Below are 7,973 nucleotides of genomic sequence, written 5' to 3' on the forward strand. Positions count from 1 at the left end.
TTTCTCTCTTATTCTCTTCTGTCTTTTTCCTAGATTTCTAGATTCCTCCAATATTTTCTCTCTGCCTGTCAGCCCCCCACATCGATCTTCTGCCTGTTTGTTTAGGCAGACAAGGGAAAACAAATGCAACACATCTTTATGTAATTAGACAGATGCAGCACAAACAAATGTAACACATTCTTACATCATTAACAAAGGCAGCAGAAACAAAAGTAACACACCTTTACACCGTTAAAATAATGCTCCACAGCATAAGCAAATGTAACATCTCTTTACATAGTTAAATATTCCACGATAGCCCCTGGCTTGTCTTTCAGCATTATTTCTCACCTTTTTCTCATAGACACCTAGCACTACAGAATTTCCAGTTTCTTGAAGTCTTCCTTGGTTCCCATACAAATTTTGGGGTGATGTATTTTATTTTATAAAACTTCTCTGCAGCTGACATGACATACATGTTCAGTGTGTGTGTGCATATATATGAAACTGTGTGAGTCTCTCTCTGTGTACGTATATATGGAAGGAGATAATGCGGCAAGGGATGGGGAAAAGAAGTGAGAGAGTATTGGGGTGTGCATAGTAAGGAACATAACATTCAGGGATCCTGTGAAAATGTGAGCAAAGTGTAAAGGCACAGACAGCAGGCACCCAGGAGGCAGGGATAAGAGCTCTATCTAGAAAACAATTCCAGGCTGGTCAATAGGAGGCTATAAGGTGGGCATGAGACTGAGATGTGTCTCCAGTCTGGCTTTGGAGTCATGTCCTTCTGACATAGCAGGTGGCTCCACCACCCATCACTCAGAGTAAGAAAAGCCAGTGGTGGCATCAAGCTGGAGTGAGGAACACAGGTGAGTCTAACAGAGACACGATGTCATGGAGCGAGCGCTGAGCAAGTTTCTTGAGTCAGTACTGCTGAAGCTCAAAAGTCTTCAGGGCATATCGCGGTGGGTTTTGGGCTTTGCTGGCTGTATGACTAACCCAATCCATCACCTAACTTCTCTCATTTTGGTTCTGCATGGCATCTTAGCCCCCGAGGAGCCGAACACAGGAGAGAGGCGGGTTCCTGCCCTACCCTGCAAATCTGGTAAGGACCAGTGGTAAAAGGCTCATGTTTCTGTTGTTGAAATGGAATGTACAAACAGGGGATGTGATTCATGTCTGTAGACACATAGTATTCCCGACAGCTGATCAGGAAATGCCATTTTGTGTCTGGTAAAGCCTCTTCAAAAGTTTGATGGAGACTTGATTGGAGCAGATGTTTACAAGTTAGGGCTTAGTATCTCTTCAAGAACTCAGTCTATACTCCCACTATGTTCTGAGAAAACCTTCATGTCCTCCTCTCCCTCTGCTGTCTCTCTGTGTCTCTGTCTCTCTTTTTCCTTTTACACACAGAGAGAGGGGGGAGGGAGGAAGGGAGGGAGGGAGAGAGAGAGAGAGAGAGAGAAAGAATTTATTTGGAAAACAGCTTCAGACAGCATGAGGCATGCTTTAGACTGGAGTATGCTGTTTGTTTGCCAGGCAGAATGAGCTTCTCTTAATTTATAGACAATAAAGATAATTCAAAATATTTAAAAGAACAAATAAATCCAACTCTCAATTTGTGCTCAATAAATAGGGGAAGGCCAGGGAGGAGGGCAAACATCTACAAATTAAATATATTTACAGCCTGACTGTGACCTCTCCCAAAGGAAATGAAAGCTGACCTACCGATCAGAGAGGGATTTTATTTATCTGATCGTTTGTGTGCTTATTTGCTTTGCAGAGAAGCACCTAAATTTTCAAATGGTCTAGATGCCAGAGAGTTACTAGATCATAATAGGAACTATGTACCACTTACGGATAACTGGTAATTGGAAGGTTTTCTGGAAACGATCCCTTAGACATTTTAACAGAAATTAAAGTGCATATTTGAATGAAAACCTGCCATTTCTTTGCCTAGAGCACCCGTACGTATAAACATTTCTCAGGGTCATGGCAGAGCAGGACTTCTGCCCAGTGAGTAAATCGTGGCTGACTGGTTGATTAATACCAACGTATTTTACATTCCTCAAGATTTAACACGGTGATAACTTTGACTTGTTTAGAGTTTTTCTTCAGTCTACCAATCTTGAGGCATGCCTCACACACACTTTGGGGATGCAAGGAGCTGCCCTTTGCCCTCCCTGACTCTTCTGACCGTCAACCCTAAAGTCACACACAGCTGAGGAGTAGCAGAAGTGGGGTCTAAGGTTTGTCTGACAGAGCAGAAAGGAGTTCTAGAAGCTCTTTGTATTGGTAGACATCCCACTCCTCAGGAAGAAGAAGAAGAAGAAGAAGAAGAAGAAGAAGAAGAAGAAGAAGAAGAAGAAGAAGAAGAAGAAGAGGAGGAGGAGGAGGAGGAGGAGGAGGAGGAGGAGGAGGAGGAGGAGGAGGAGGAGGAGGAGGAGGAGGAGGAGGAGGAGGAGGAGGAGGAGGAGGGGAGGAGGAGGAGGAGGAGGAGGAGGAGGAGGAGGAGAAGGAGAAGGAAGAAGAAGAAGAAGAAGAAGAAGAAGAAGAAGAAGAAGAAGAAGAAGAAGAAGAAGAAGAAGAAGAAGAAGAAGAAGAAGAGCAGAATCTGAAGGGTCATAGTCACATCATTTATCTACGTAGATTCAGAAACCCGCGCACAGACAGCTCCTCCATCTGTCACTCCTGCTTCCATTACTGAGCATGATCAAGGTCGTGACTAGTGGAGCTATCTGGTCGCTTTCTTCTGTAATAGTGCTTGTTACTCAGCGTTTGTGCATCTTAATAGCCTTCCAGTGGCCTTCCCTTCCTCCTAAGGCAGAACTTGCCTCATACTCCCATTTGATCCCCATCACTATGAGTCTTTTGGCTACTGCACTGACTTCCGCCCCCTTATGACTTTTATGAAGTCCTTATTCTTGCTGGGTCCTCTTTGCTCTAGCTGCTAGGACACCCTCTGAAGTAAGCTCCTTTTCTCACTTACACGGGCTGGGCTCGCTACTGTTTTCCTTCTCCATTCATAGATCTCCTAGTGTCTCCATGGACATTCCTCTGTTGGCCAACCTCATTCTCACTGAAAACCAGCTTCTCTTTAAGCCCCTTCTTGTGACTTCCCAGTCTTCCTGTTTTCTAAGTTCCCCCAACACAGTCAACTGTGCCACTCAGTTTAGCAACTGACTCAATACAGTTGTGAATTGTCCCAAACGGGTCCATTTGTATGATTCATGTCTTCCACTGTAAGATAAGCCTTCTAAAGTCAGAAAGCTTATTTTTGGCTTCCATGTGTTCTGTAACTAGAGAAAAAGTCTAGGAGAGACTATATGATTCAAGGAGGATTTGGAGACACGGTTGTGAGGTGCAGAGACCTTTGGGGCCAGCCCAGCCCCCTTATTGAGCTATGGTGATTAAATCAGTCAGTTCATGAAAATCTCCAAGCAATGTAGGCACAAAGTAGGCCTCCTGCTACATACAGTGTGGGTCAAACTTTGGAGTCTCGGTCTTCTTGCCTGCAAAATGGAGAGGATTAATTTTGACAGAGTAGCTATAAAGATTAAATGCCAAAAATATGTAAATCCTCTTACATACTATTTTTTGTTTGTTGGTTTGATTTGGATTTTTTTGTTTGTTTGTTTGCTTTGAGACAGGGTTTCTCTATGTAGCTTTGGTGCCTGTCCTGGGACTAGCTCTTATAGACCAGTCTGGCTTCGAACTCACAGAGATCTGCTTGCCTCTCCCACCCGAGTGCTGGGATTAAAGACATGTGCCACCACTGCCCGGCTCTTATATACTGTTTTACTAATGACTAGATCCAATAGATTGCAACAATTTTTCTTATTAATGAACTCTGGCAAAAGAACGAGGCAGGATTCAATTCTGTAAATGGCTTGAACTCCCCAAAGGAGCCTCTGAGCCTAGATCCGCACCCGGTATGCAGAGAGGACGAACAGACCTATCATCTGCTCAGCTTGAATGGTGTGGTGTCGCGCTATCTGGAGGAAGTTTATTTTATCAGGGGAAGAAAGCCTGAATAGATAGAAGCAGCGTATAATGGCTCAACTCTGGGTCCAACAGACACCCTATTGTGAAGATTGTTGTCACCTGAGAACAATGGCCCAGAAATGGGAGTCAGGCCGTCTCCTCAGTATGATCGTCCAAGTAAAAGCATAAGGAATGGACCTGCCAATCCTGTGGCAGCCAGGATATGAAGAGGCTCAGAGAACTCTAGGTAACATATTGCTAACAGACTTGTTTTCTTACCACGTGTTTGTTTGCCTTGTTCTGAGAGCGTCACAGAGTAATTGCCCTATGGGGCAGCTACCATTATCAAGTGGTCCAGTCTCTGCCCGATCCTCCAGACCCCTCCTCTGCCCTTCTGTGGTCTACTTCACACCATGGCTGTTATGGATGGCTGCAGCTCTCTCCTTCCTTACCCTGGATTCCAGAAGGATTAAGTCATGGGTGAGGGAGGGCTACCAGCAGGAAATATCAGCTTCCTAGAATAGGCAGACCAGCATCAGGGCTGGGAAAGAGCAGTAGTATTGTGCCCCCCACAGAAAAACACAGATGGCTCTGACACTCCCACTCCTTCACAGACAAATCCATCATTATCCTCCATTCTAGAAATGTCCCGTGAGCCTAGGAGCAGTACTGGCTGTTTTAAGTCACCAGTTCTGGTGTGGGCTGATGCTCGTTGGTTTGCCCTGTTCTACCCATAGCGGTCACAGTTTGTTTATTAGAACCTCTTTAACCTAAGGATACCACTGCCTTGTGCTGGGATCTGTACCGTTGTGATTTTACAGACAGCAGCCCTGGACCCCAGCCGAGTCAGTTCACCAAGAAAATGGAGTGGGGCTGGGTCTCAAAGCAGACGTGCAAGCATTCTGGGGGTGCTGAGCTTTGCTTTTTTTTCTGCCAATGCAGATTATGGGGATAACCAAGATGGGATCTGGAGAACTCCAGGAATGTAATTGTGTGCTTTCACACCTGCCTGACCACCTCCACAGGTCCTTTTGGTTAATGCTCATTCCTGCAGGCCCAGGTTGTTTGGATGTAGCAACTGTGCCGACATCTTCCTTCTGTGTAAAGAAAAGTGCAAACCCAGGCCAGTGAGATGGCTCAGAAGGAGGCTCTTGCTGTGCCAACCTGATAACCTGAGTTCTGGTCATCTCACACAGTGGAAAAGGAGAGAACTAGCTCCTGACAGTTGTCCTCTGATCTGTACACACACACTCCTCCCTTCCTCCCTCCCTCCCTCCCTCCCTCCCTCCCTCCCTCCCTCCCTCCCTCTCTATAATAATTTTTTTAAAAAAAACTGTAGGGTCTAAAGAGATGGTTCAGCAGGTAAGGCTGCTCTTCTGGAGGACCAAGGTCTAATTTCAAGGACCCACAGGGGAGCTCACAACCATCTTTAGCCCTAGTTACATGGGGTCCTTCTTCTGGCCTCCATTGGCAACAGGCACACATGTAATGCACAGATATCCATGCAGGCATAAGCCCAGGCATGTAATTAATAAATATTAATTCTTAAAAATTGTTTTCAAAAAGAAGAAAGTATAAAACCTTTCAAATAACATCCATGTGGAGTCACTTCTAAGCTCGGCACAGTTCAGACTCCCAGTCAGATCCCAAGAGCTTGAGAACAAATGGAAAAGGAACCACGCCAGACATTTTAGGCCTATTGCACCGAGATAGCGCATGTGGTCATTTCCTGTTTCTTGTGGTCTCTTTTTTTTTCTCCTTGTAAGGAAGAGGCTAAACCACAAAGTTCCTCATAAATTTACGATGTGGAGGGATGAGTCTTTTGCTCTGTGTCTGGGCTAGCGTTCCTTGACTGGTAGAAAGAGCACATGAGTGTGAATGCACATGATTGTCCTTCACACACCTGTCATGTCTTTTTGATGGCCAAGAGGCTCTTCACATCATCACGTTTTCCTCCTCCAATTGGTAGGCACCCATTGACTCTCCCACAGAGATTAATACCCAATTCAGAACTCGGCTGTAAACAAAACCTCAAAGCTTTCAATCCTTCTTCCTCAGCATCCCGAGTGCTGGGATTATCAGCAATGTCCCACCATTCAGTTTGGTATTTGGATCCTTTTCCTTTGTGCCCATCAGCATTCCTTGTTCTTATGAGAGACTTCTTTCATTCCTATGCAATCCTTAAGGTCTGAGTTGTGCAGCCTGGGTTTATTCTGGTTTGGTCACTTTCTGGGCTTGGGTTTTGCCATGAGCTGATCCTGGGAAAAGTCTTTGGGAACAAGCAGCTCATTTGAGAGGTTGTGGTAGGAAGAACCGGTAAGGAAATGGGGACGTGATACAGTCAGCACGGCATGCCCTGAGAAGCAGCCCAGCACATGGTGTTCAAGATTCTGCTCCTCGGCATCCACGGGAAAGCGATGGAAAGCATCCATCCAAAGCCTGCCACCAAAGGAATGCAGAAGCTGCTGCTTATCTATCCACTATCTCCTTCCTTAGGCTGATGGCTGCTCCCTAGTGTGGGAACACTCTAGAGTTGGAGTACTGTCTCCTTGCACACAAATGTCGCGGGAAAGTAAGGACTGGAGCCTGCATGAGACTGGGGGGAGCCGAGAGGATACGGGAAGGACTGTCACTGCGGTCTGCCCTTTGCACACTTGGATGCACTCATGCAATGTCCCATCGCCTTCTTTACCGTCTAGTCAGGTTTTTAAAAGAAAATAAATATTTATAAAAGGCAGGTGTAATCTAAATGTGCCTCCCATGAAGAAAAAATGAAACAAAAAACACATGCTAGAAGCATGCTTTCGAGTGTAATGTGATTAGGGGTGGGACCAATGTATTGTGAGACTTCTTAGCCTCCTACTGTGTGAGCTGATTCTCATCACAAATTTCCTTTAACACCTCTATCTATATCTGTATCTATACCTATATATCTAGGTATATCTTTTTCTTTGGAGAACTCTAGTCCTTAAATTGCCAAAGACAACTCTATGTGTGTTCTTCTCTAGAGACAATGGTCAAAGGCTCCCATTTCAACTCTTACAGATTGACAATACTTTTGCTTTTAAATTAAATTAGATTGAATTTTTGAAGATGCATTTTTCCCATTCTCAGACTGCTGATCCTTTTGTTCCAGCCTCCTGAGTAGCTAATATTATAGGTATGTACCTCAGTGACTGGGTAATAATTTTTTCGAATATAAACTTATCAGCATTAAAACCCCATTTACCTATAATTCACATCTGCAGGGTCAGTGATACAGTTCAGTGTAAAACTGGAGGAAAGACAAGGAAGAATCAGGGAGTAGGATAGAAGTGCTGGGGCCTCAGTTCTGATGTCCCACAAAGACAAACATGGATGATGTATCTCAAGAAGAGAGGACAGGTGGACCCTTCCTTCACTTCTGTGTTCTTTGTATTCCAATGCAATTCCCACTCACACTGCCAAGGACTTAACTATGCCTGCTGATTCTAGCACGTTCTTCTTCTGGAAGGACCCTTGGAGAGACATCCAGAAACGGGCTTTCCAGTTGACTGCCACTTAGCCCAGTCAGGTTTGCATGCAACATGAACCATCACAGACACCATTTCTTGCTGTCATTCTGGGCCCTAACCCTAGCCTGGCAAACCTCTTGTCTCTTCTCCTTCAGTCACATATCCCTGTCTCTATCCAAATGCCTATCTCCTTGCTCTGGTAGCTGACTCTGTTCTTACATACATACTCTGTGCTTGGTGTGGTACCTGGAAACCTCCTGTGTCATCTTCTGTTGCCAGTTCTCTCTGGAGACACCAACTTTGCCTTATGATTTGAACTTGAATATTCTGGTTCCTTTCATGCCCAAGTTCTTCTACTTTTGCCCAACAAACTCTTCTTCTTTTGCCTGACCTCCAACAGTTGAACAAGAATTTTTCTATGACATAAAAAAGGAAACAGTATAAATTCACCAGTAAACATTGACTACAGAGTAATTTCAAACAAGGAGGAGGAGGTGGAGGAAGAGGAGGGAAGAA

This window comes from Chionomys nivalis, chromosome 15 (assembly GCF_950005125.1).
Source record: "Chionomys nivalis chromosome 15, mChiNiv1.1, whole genome shotgun sequence".
Taxonomy (NCBI): domain Eukaryota; kingdom Metazoa; phylum Chordata; class Mammalia; order Rodentia; family Cricetidae; genus Chionomys; species Chionomys nivalis.